Raw genomic sequence first — 11,866 nt, 5'->3', positions numbered from 1 at the left:
TCCCAGCCTAGGAGCAGATGGTAGTTGGAGGGTGTCTAATGTCTCCCAGTTTACCTAGCACAGCAAAGACATTGTATCCAAATCCACGAGTTCCCTCTGACGGGGGCGAGGTTTCAAACGCTGACCACAGAACTGAGCTGAGCTGCTGATGACCGGCTTTTCTCGCCTGCTCTTTGTCAAAAACTTGTCAGAAATTTTTACTATGTATGAATACATTTCACGATCTGGACTGAGTATGGAGTTCCTGTGTAAACAGTTTCGGAGTTATCTCTTAGAACAAGAAGCGGAGGTTTCTTGGCTGATCATTCTTAGGACTCGAGAATCACTGGGTTGTTTAAAACTCGGGACTTTTATTGTCTATGTTTGAAAAACTCGATCTTAACCAGGGATGATATGATTTAGGGCTAAAGGGGAACTAACTGTGCTCTCTATTTAATTGTAAAACTATGGAATGATATGGCTTCCAGATTCTGTCTTTGGTGGCATGCTGCAGTTTGAAGGTATAAAAACTGGACATTTCCTTTTGACATATTTACAGCGGCATCATAGGCCATTTCTTTAAAGCTTGGTTGGTTTTTCCACTGTGATTTTTTTCAAGCCCTCGAGGCTCAAGTCTCCGATTCCAAGTGGTAGATGTGAGGTTCATTCTGCATCCTGTCTGCAACCCGAGGCAGCAGCCATCTTACCTTCCTTTAGTCACTTGACACCCCTGGAACATAGTCCTATTAGGACAGAGGAGATAGTTCAGCAGTTAAGAGCACTGGCTGCGAGCCTGGCGGTGGTGGCGCACGCCTTTAATCCCAGCACTCGGGAGGCAGAGGCAGGCAGATTTCTGAGTTTGAGGCCAGCCTGATCTACAAAGTGAGTTCCAGGACAGCCAGGGCTACACAGAGAAACCCTGTCTCAAAAAGCAAAAAAAAAAAAAAAAAAAAAAAAGCACTGGCTGCTTCTTCAGAGGACCTAGGTTTTGTCCTCAGCACCCACGTGGCAGCTTACAATTGTCCATAGCTAGAATTCCAGAAGATCTGACCTTGGCAGACAGCAAGCTACTGTAGTATATATATATACATATATGCTGGCAAACATTCGTATATATATAGAGAGAGAGATAGATAGATAGATAGATAGAGATATATAGATATATAGATAAATGTCATTGAAATAAATAAAATTTATCCTATTATTAATTTAAGTTATTCATATTGGACCAAAATTGTAGGTTTTTCATCGTTAGACATAGTTTTCCTAACAAATCAAGATTAAAGTCTAAAGCTAACTACTCTGCTTAGAGTTTAAATACCACACAGCAACTGGGCTTTCTAGATACTGATTTCTTGCAAGATAGAATTACAGGAAAGAGCACTCAATTTTCATCGTCAGAGGAGTACAGACAATAACTGCACATAGATGCTACTTCACGCTCACCGAGATGGCGGCGGCAGACACTGTTGGAGGAAATGCAAAGTGTTGTTGCACTTGGGCAAAGCTCTCTGCTGTTTTTCAACGTTTCAATTCAGCTCACATATTCCCTGTGACTTTACTGGCACATACCCATCCAAGAGAAATGAGCATACATGTTCACATAAAAACTTACACACAGTCGTTCATAAGCTCACGTTCCGTGAGAGCCAAGGAATGGAAATGACTCGGGAATGATGGGTGAAGAACAGGTGCTATTTTCAAATAATGAATGCCCCTTTTATCTGACAAAAGCATATTGTGGTTGGTTGCCAAGTATTAAGAACCACTCATGTGTACATGTCAGATAGGTGACTAGTATGGTATGTGAAATAGATTTCGGTAAGGCAGTTAAAAACAAAACCAAAAATAGGGCAGGTCAGTCCTCCCATGGATGAGAGACACCGTCACTGCCGTCACTACCACCATCTGGCTGACCTTGCACAACAAGGACCTTTGACCTTTGATCCCCTTGCAGACGGGCATTGTTGCTTTTAGTTCATTTACACTTGTAGCTGCTTGTCCCAGATGACATATAGTCAGAGTTCAGACCCTCACTAGGAACTCTGCCACAGCTCTTTCATAAGAAATTTGAAACAGTCTAACATTATGTAACAGTGAGTCCGAACCCTGCTTTGATGCCACTCTGTGACCTTTTAAGCTTTTGCTTTCTACTTTGAAATCTCAGCAGGGCTTAGACTGATAAAACAACTTGACTTTACTAAAGGTTTCTCCTTGAAAAATGTCAATCACGTTTAGGACAAAGCATACAGTGTTTTTAGATGCCTTAAATCCTTATGTAAACTAGTATGTGTCTATTAGAATCTAAACCGCAGAATTCATTCCAAGACATAAGAGTGGTGTTTACATAAACCCAAGTTTGATTTAAATCGAACAAGCTGCTTAAAGGCTGACCTGGTCACCCTCACCTATGAACTAGTTGCATAACTTGTTTCCAAATTAGTTTAATATATATTATATATATTTTCTTTTACCATCTGGACTATCACCAATCTTGGCGACCCTAGTCTCACCTCCCTTAAGACAGAAAATCACGAGCCCGGTGTGGTGGCGCACGCCTTTAATCCCAGCACTTGGGAGGCAGAGGAAGGTGAATTTCTGAGTTTGAGTCCAGACTGGTCTACAGAGTGAGTTCCAGGACAGCCAGGGCTACACAGAGAAACCCTGTCTTGAAAAACCAAAAAGAAAAAAAAAAAAAAAACAGAAAATCTCGATTTATCCTCCCCTCTGGAGTGTACTAGCCACTAAGCAGTGAATATCCTCACATTTGAGTTTTGGCTTTTCAGACAGGCTGAATTTGCAATCCTCCTGCCTCTGCCTCTTGAGTAGCTGAGATTTCAAGTCTATGCACCTGGACTGAGCTGATATATCTCTCTAAAAGTGTTTGTTTTCTTCTAAATTGTTTCTATGCTGCATTCAATGTGAAGAACACACACTTGAATGTACTGAAACAATTCACTTTGTTTTTAGTGTCAACATATTTTTTTTTTTTTTATTTCCAGCAGTTGTTCTGGAACAAACCCATTTTCACAGAAGGGATGCATAAAAAAGAATTTTGAAAACTCAACTCTTTGGATATAGATGGATTTTTTTTTTTTTTTTTTTTTTTGGTCACTGTTTATCCAAGGGCCATTCAAGCATTTAAAATTTATGAGAACTGTCTCTGGGCCAGACTCCGAAAGGGACTGTATCATAAGATGAATAAAATATAAACCCTGGCTGAAAGGTATTTACGGTGCAGCGTGGGATGGATCTTAAAGGAGCCTGGTTTTCGATGCTTCGGGAAAACTTGCTACTAATTAGCAGGAATAACACTCATCGCTCTGCAAAGTTCTGTAAAATTCTCTCCTTTAACTCCAGACCACAGCACCGATGTCCTCGTGTACACCCAGAACAGAGCTGTGGGCAAGAAGCCCCTCATAAGTCCATTTTTAGTCCTCAAGAAACAAAGCAGCATAATGAGATGCCATGGATCAGAAACTGTGCTGAGGCAAGAGGGTCTTCTCAGGACTCCAAGAAGGCCAGCCATGCTCAGAGGCCAGCCGTGCTGTCGGCCTAAAGAACTGGGAGCCTTTGAATGTTGGGCCCAGGGCATTTCTCTGCCTTACTGGCCCAGCTGTGGAGGTTTAAGAGAGGGAAAAAAAATCAATGTTGTACTATCCTGGCTTGCTCTCTACTATCAACTCCCTGACAAATGTCTTATGAATTATTCTTGGTTCATAAAAAAAAATGTAGCTGTGAAGCCCTGAGGAGAGCAAGTCACTATAAGGAGAGGATAGGTCGTAGGTCGTCTGGGAGGAGAGAGCAGGCACTAAAGGAAGTGAAGAGAAAAAGTTTGGTCACCATGCCCCAATGACCGCCAGGGGAACGCTCTCCATCATTCCGACCAGACATCGATTTCCGCACAGAACCTCCCCTTGCTGCTCAGTAATTAACTGGTGCTTTTGATGCCATTCAAACCATTTGTATTGGCCTCTTTCTAAAATAGTCATCAAACGAAGTAAAATGGCCAGAAGTACACAAATCAGATAAGCTGCGAACTGCAAGTCAAGTTCTTTGACTCAAAGTGATTTTCTTAGTGTGTATATGTGTGTGTGTGTGTGTGTGTGTGTGTGTGTGTGTGTGTGTGTGTTATTGACGGGCACTCAGGCTGAAGTATGGAAGTACATTCAGGGTGCGCTTGGTCCACAGGGATCCATCTCAACAACGGATGTCCTAAAGGGCAGTCTCCTACCTAGGCACACAGCTGAGTGGAGAGAGAGTAAGGGTGACTTAGACCTGAAGAAGATGTCTGAGGAGTCCGGAGCTCCTAGGAAGCAGAACACTTCCCTCCAGGTCGGCTTCAACCTGCTCGTCCTTCTCAGCTCTACTGAACGGTGCTGGGTTTCTTCACGTCACTTTACCAGACTATTGGAGACCAGAGAAGACTCTGGGAGTCACATCTGGTGGTGGCTCCTCCTGTAATCCCAGCTACTCAAGATGCAGTGGTGGGGGGCTTCAGACTTAAGGCCTGGGCTGTATAGTGAACTCAAGGTCAGGCCAGGCAACCTCAGCCTCCTTTCTCAGAATAAGAACAAAAAAGGGTTGCGACTGCAGCTGCATAGCAAATCACTTGTCTAAGCTTACTCAAAGCCCTGGGTTGAGTCCACTTGCTACATAACAAAGCAAAACCACAAACAAAACCAGTCCTTGTGGGCTGTGACCCAGAACAATCAGGACTCCCCAGGGAGTTTATATTTTGTAACAATAACAACAAACACACCCTGCCAAGCTGCCACAGAGTGGGGTCTGCCGAGGCCTGCAGAATGGGATCGCTCATAAAACGGCATGCCTGATTTTATAAATAAAATACTCAAAATAATGAAAAAAAAATACTATTAAAAATGAAGGGCTGGACGTGAAAGGCCCTGGGTTAAATCTATAGCTCTGAAAACAATCAAACAAAACCAAAACAAACCAGGGGGAGGGAGGGGGAGGGTTAACTCTTAATCACATCCCCCGTGTTAGGAAGATCTAGAGATGTGAAGTTCTTCTATTGATAACCCTTAATAACTTCAAGAAGTTTAAAACTTTGAAACAAGCAATTAAATAAAACAATTGTTTAAAACTCAAAGTCAACTGAGAATATAATCAAACCACCCCCACTGTAAACTGTTTCCACCCTGTTCCACCCGGACTTTTTGCCTCTGTAACACAGTACAACCCAAGCTTAGGCAAACGAGGCCCATGACCAGTTTCTTTCTCACGATTAAATCCATTACTGACATTTTTCTGTGTGGGTTTTTAATGTAAGTATTTATTAAGAAGTTCCTTAATCAAGCTTACGAATAAAGTTCAGGCAAGAATACACAATTTGTACATACGTGATCCTAACATTTTCTTAGTCGTCACACAAACGTTTTTTAAATACGCGCAGGCATGAAATTTTCATTTCGGAAAAACTACTCAACTAGTGTAATAGAGGTAAACACGCATACATAATTGAAGAAGTATTAAAAAAGTATAGCAGAGTAAAAACAAAATTCAAGGCTTTTGGGCCCAGGCTTGGGAGTGTAGCCTTTGTGGCTTAGTGCTTGCTCCAGGTACTGGTCATAAAACAGATAGCGACATTCCTTCCTCCACCCACCTGCTTCCTGGGTTCAATTCAAAGAATGGCACCCTGACCATTACTGGAACCTACAATGCAAATGTGCTATCTTTAGGGGCTCTTAGATTGTTAGGGGCTCTTAGAAACTGTCTTGAGAGATAACCTGACACTTGTGACTTTATACTTCCTTGTGACTCTTAACTGGTATCTTTGGTATTTTCCAACAACGCCCTCCCCACCTCCTTGAGTTGTGGTTTCTTCCTTTAAATACCCCCTTATACAGCTACTCGGGGCGCCATGGTCCTCTACCCCTGCGTGGTGTATGGCCATGGGCCCGAGACCGCTCTCGAATAAAAATCCTCTTGCAGTTGCAGCAAGACCGTTTCTTGTGTGATTTTGGGGTATCGCCTCTCCTGAGTCAGAACGTGGGGGAGTCCTCACGTTGTGGGTCTTTCATAATAAGTTCCATAAACTCACTTTACAAAAACAATTACACTGCAACATAAGCCTACAGTTTTCTGATCTCTTGCTAATTCAGAGGAAGCCCACTCCTACAGACTTTCCCACATCCCTCGTGGGTGATTATTGTAGCTTTTGGGATCACCTCCCTAAAGTCCAATGTGAAATTTCGTTATAACTGCATATGCATAACAGTGGTAAATCCTGAGAGCGAATAGGAACTGGGTACTTTAGATATACCAAGCCAATCGCTGGAGTGACAACCACCTGTCAAAATGAACAAAGTGAGACAGACAACGTGATGAAGTTGTGTCTATTAATGAAGAACTCCCTAAAACAAAAAGCATCAGGCACCTGTGGTCAGTGTTGGGCAGGAAATGGCTACCATTCTCTCCAGTCCCTTCCAGAGGACAGGCAGAAGGGGTTTCCTAACAGGGTTAACCCATTACAAAAACACAACGATTATTATAGGAAGATGACCCTCTAATATTTCTAATGAACAGAGATGTGGGAAAAAAAAAACCTCAGCAAAACTGGTAAAGTGGACTTAACGATGTGTAAGAAATTAGACAGAAGCAAGAAGCATTTAACGTAGTTGTATGACGCTGACCTCAAAATTAACTGATATAACATAATCTATTACGCTGAAGTTTTTTCTTTTTTTTAATCACAGCAGCCTGTCAAAGATTCAGAACAGCACTTGATAACCCATTCACAATTAAAAAAAAACTTTAGTAAACTAGAAAGGTGACTTTCTCACTCTGATTAAAAAACAAAAATGTCCTGTTAAATCCTCCCAGCTAACACCACACTTAATGGTGAGAAAGTGTGAGGCTCCTCATAGATTTTAGGAGGAAGACACAGATGTCTTTACCTCCTATTCTGTTCTACCAGGTCCTGAGATTCTCAGCTCTTAAAGGAAGCAAAATGCACACAGGCTAGGAATGAAGAAGCAAAACTACCCAACCCAAACCCTAAGAAGCGCTTTTGAGGATGCTGATAAAATGATTGTGAAGCGTCTATGAAAAGACACAAATCCAAGGAAAGTTACCAGCATTGAAGGAGAGCCAGCTTGGAGGACTGACCTTACTCAGCTTCAACACTGATTATAAAGCTATTGTCATCCAGACACTACATTGAAAGAAAGAAAAAAAAAAAAGAACAAATCAATGTGACAGAAAGGAAAGCCCAGAAATGATCTTTAATTGTGCAGCAAAACCAAAAGAATGGAGAGTTTAGCTTTCAAAAATGGCTCTGAAGCCGGGCATGGTGGCGCACGCCTTTAATCCCAGCACTCGGGAGGCAGAGGCAGGCGGATTTCTGAGTTTGAGGCCAGCCTGGTCTACAAAGTGAGTTCCAGGACAGCCAGGGCTATACAGAGAAACCCTGTCTCAAAAAAAAAAAAAAAAAAAAAAGGCTCTGAGACACCCATGCATCCACACACACACAAAAAGTCAGTTTAGACACAGATCTTATAAATACTAACTCAAAATGGATCACAGATTTAACATGAGATGCAAAATTATAAAACTGAGAAATATGACCTTGGGCACAGGGAGGAGCTTTTAAGTAGAACACTAAAAGCATGTTCCATGGAAGGAGTAAATGACAAACTGTCCTTCCACTAAAAATAAAACCATGTTAGATACAAATGATGTTCATGAAAAAGAACTTTATCCAAACACAATGCATACAGATTAACACTAAGGAGATGAATGGCCTAACTTAAGCATCAAGCAAAAGACCTAATGATAGCTCAACAAAGGCTATTGAAAGACTCTGTGAGGAGCCCCTCGCTCAGGCCCCGGGATAATAGCAGACTCCCAAGAACTCACGAGAGACCAGGCTTGATGCAAACCACACCAGGCTTTATTCGGGTAAAGCCAGAGCTCTGGGGACGACTCATATCCCACGCAGGGGTAGAGGAGTCGACCCTGAGAGAAAAGGGGTCCTAGTTTTTATAGGTCCTTAAGGGGAAAAGGAGAAGGGGGAGTAAGGGATTTCCAGATCTAAACAATGTCTATTCTAAAATGATTGATTCCTCAAGAAATGGGTATGGGAGGGAAACAAGGAAGGAGTCTAATGAAGGTGCAGCACTCCGGATTGGCCCAACTGTGGTTGCTGGGCAGATTTTCTGACTCTTTCCCAGCAATCAATATAGCAACCAATATCACAAACACCTGGCAGTGAGGTGCAGCAGTGGGCACACACCTGGGTTCAAGGAACGGTTAGAACATTGGCAGACACACAGGTTTGAAGAGCAGCCAGAGCATTGTGCACCTCTATTTTTCTAAATCAGTGAAGCTAGTTCTACTAACAATGAAATCTATTTTGCCAATTTCAGGGCTTCTGTGACCTTTTACATTCTGTCAGGATCTTTCAATACGAGCATCAAGCAAGCAAATGAGAATGTGTTTCCCACTGCATGTCCTTGGGGGGGATGCAAGCCATGAGCTAAACCCAGAACACAACATCAGTGGGGTACCACAGGAACTCTTACTGACACTGGCATGGAAGACAGCAGGGGACAGTTTCCCATTTCTCTGTCTTTAATTTAAAAAAAAAAAAAACTTTTTAATCACTTCTTTGCGTGCAGAGGAATTTTAATCCAGCCACATGGATGCTCTGGCAAGGGATCATATCCAAATATATGATCCAAGTGAAATGCAGACACTCCCTGGATTACAGTTCCATCTGGCTGGAATATAGCTGTGCCCTTAGTATACACCTTTAATCCTTAGCAATGAAGGTAAAGTTAGTTTGTAGAATGAAGCAGCCATGTTGAAATTTACATCTAATTGAGGGGCATACAAAGTGACAAATCAGAGAAATGTTGGGGCTTAGGACTCAGCACTCAAACCATACAAACACTGATCTCAGTTAAGCAAGGATCGTTTATTGAACGCACACCTTAACTCTGAACATTCAGGACCGTAAAAAAGGATGCGGAAGCCTAACTGCGGTACTAGTTTGCTTTCAGGTTAGGGTTTTAATAGGAAAAAACCAGGTTCAAAGGATTAAAGGGCAAGGAGGGGAGCAGTTGGCTTACTAGGCAAAGTATTATCAGCTAACCTTTAAGCTGATTGGTCCTGAGTAAGGTAAGGGGTGGCGGACAGGGAAATTTCAGAACATTGAGATAACAGAGCATTTGTATTATAATCATGTTATAATTATATTATGCATTATAATCATAACCTTTTGGCTTATTAGTAGCATTCGTCAATGTCAATCACAGAAACCACAGTGGGCTCACATGTGCAGGAAGGGTTGCCGAGTAGTCATCTGTGACTCAAGGTATTTTAGACCTAGCAGTTCATATTGACCTTTGATTTGATGGGCTCCACATAAAGCTCTGTGGAATGTCTTAAGATTAGGTTTTTTTTTTTTTAAAGAATTATTTATTTATATTATGTAGGAGTACACTGTAGCTGTCCTTAAACACACCAGAAGAGGGTATCAGATCCCACTATAGATGGTTGTGAGACACCATGTGGTTTCTGGGAATTGAACTCAGGACCTCTGGAAGAGCAGGAAGTACTCTTAACCGCTGAGCCATCTCTCCTGCTCTCAAGATTAGCAAACCTCATCCAGAACATTCAGAACATACTGAACAAAACTGGGTATGTGGTCAGCATGTCCTTGAGCCAAGTCACTTCTCTGTGTCAATGACTGGCAGGCATGTTACCACAACAGTATAAAATAGCTGGCAGGCACGGAGCAAAATAGCTATGGCGACTCTGGGGGCAGGGGTGTCAGATCATAGTAAGAAAGGTTTGACCAAGTGAGTCAGAGAAAAGATATACCCTGTTACATGATATATCTCCTTTGAGATACCTCTATTCTCGTAGGAGAACAGAAAGGAAGGGAGACTACCTTAGAGCAGGAAGAAAGAAAGGTAGTATGCGGTGGGATGTCCTGGGTGGTGTGTGTGTGTATGGTAGTTTTACAGAGACCGGCGATAGAAAGAACAACCTAGACACAGGTGAAGACAGAATGAGCCAGAGAATGAGAAGGAGCCAGAAGATTAGAACTGATTGTCAAAGTTGGTATAAGGCCAGGCAGAGCAATTCAGTCAGAAGCCGAGAAAAGCCAGATTGAGTCCGTCAGCTTTGAAAATTAAGATTCTACAGAGGCTAGAAGCTTCGAGGCCTAGGCCTATGGATGGTTAGGACAGAGAAGGAAATGCTCTGGGTTCAGTCCAAGGTATGTGCTTGCACAGTTTAAGTATGGCCCTCATCGCATCCCTCCATCTGAGGAAAGAAAAATAACATTGTGAATTTCACATCATGTACCTTAATCCCACTCCCTTCCTACCTGACATCTACCCTTGCCACTCTACACTCCAACAGAGGGAAAAAAAAATGTCTCATTGTGGAAGCTAAAGTATGTCACCGAACCCACAGTATATCCTTTGTCCACATACTTCTTTGCTTGCAATGTCTCCTGGCTTCTGCCTCCGGCTTCTGCTACTCTGGGGTTCTAACACTGGAACCTCACTGGGTCTCTTCTCAGATATCCTGTTGTTGCCCTGTGTCGTGGAGATCCTGAAGTTTGGTATCTATAAGATCAGCCCCTTCATGCACTCCAGCAGTGGCCCCATGTCAGGGTCGTCTGTTTCCAGCTCACTCCCACCCAGGCCCATAGACCCAGTAGGCGTTCCTCTAGTCTCTGACTTATTCCCCGCCCTGGAAGCCTGTCTGGGTCTCAATGGCACTGGACCAGTGGTTGTCTCTGGCTTGCTTTTTTCAGGGAATGTTAGGCTACTTGTCATTCAGATGTTCATAGGCCAGCCTCTCTCCTCTCTGCCACCTACTGACACACAGTAGCCACATCTGCAGTGCCTCTAGGGACAAGGTATCTTTAATTTTTATTTTTAATTAGCATACAAAGAATTAAGTTTCATCTCGGCCATTTTCAATAGTTGGGCACTTTCTTATAAAATTAAACGTAATAGGAAAGAAAGGTTGCGAAGTCTTTCTTCCCAGCCCCTGGGAGCAGATGCAGGCAGATCTCTGTGAGTTTCAGGCTGGTCAGGGAAACATAGTCAGACCTTATCTTAAAAAAATAAAATAAAATTTAAAAATTAAAAGTTTAACTCTTACTGCATGACCCAACAATGTCAACCCTTGATATTTACCCAAAGGAGCTTAGAGCAGTTTCATATAAAAGCTGCCAACAGATGCTTACAACAGCTTCACGTGTTCATTTTGGACACAACAGTGACCATTCCGTTGCTACCGAGATGTCCTTCAGCACGCAAGAGGAGAGAATGCTATGCCCAGACATTGGAGCAGAATTTAGCAGTTCACAGAATGAACTCTCAAGCCACCCAGGAAAGGGCACTGAGTAACCTTGTGAATGTGACAGGAAAGGGCATGGGGTAACCTTGTGCATGTGACAGGAAAGGGCATGGGGTAACCTTGTGCATGTGACAGGAAAGGGCATGGGGTAACCTTGTGCATGTGACAGGAAAGGGCAAGGGGTAACCTTGTGCATGTGACAGGAAAGGGCAAGGGGTAACCTTGTGCGTGTGACAGGAAAGGGCTTGGGGTAACCTTGTGCATGTGACAGGAAAGGGCAAGGGGTAACCTTGTGCACGTGACAGGAAAGGGCAAGGGGTAACCTTGTGCACGTGACAGGAAAGGGCAAGGGGTAACCTTGTGCACGTGACAGGAAAGGGCATGGGATAACCTTGCGTGTGACAGGGGTAGCCTTGCTCGTGTGACTGCATGAAGGAGGCGGATGTGCAGGTGATGTCTACTTCATGATCCCAACTACATGACATCTGAGAAAAGACAAAAATTTGGAGAAAATAAAGAGATCCATGACTGCCATTGCCAG

The 11,866-nt window shown here is 43.0% G+C and overlaps 1 pseudogene; it reads right to left on the bottom strand.

Annotated features, from left to right (window-relative positions):
- Positions 1 to 10,776: 10,776 nt before the first annotated feature.
- Positions 10,777 to 10,879, bottom strand: LOC115030007 (small nucleolar RNA SNORA17; annotated as a pseudogene).
- Between the last annotated feature and the right edge of the window lie 987 nt (positions 10,880 to 11,866).

This window comes from Mus caroli, unplaced genomic scaffold (genome assembly GCF_978045245.1).
Source record: "Mus caroli unplaced genomic scaffold, Mus_caroli_1 scaffold_20, whole genome shotgun sequence".
Taxonomy (NCBI): Eukaryota; Metazoa; Chordata; class Mammalia; order Rodentia; family Muridae; genus Mus; species Mus caroli.
The sequence above is the reverse complement of the archived record's forward strand: the minus strand, read 5'-3'. Positions and strand labels throughout refer to the sequence as shown.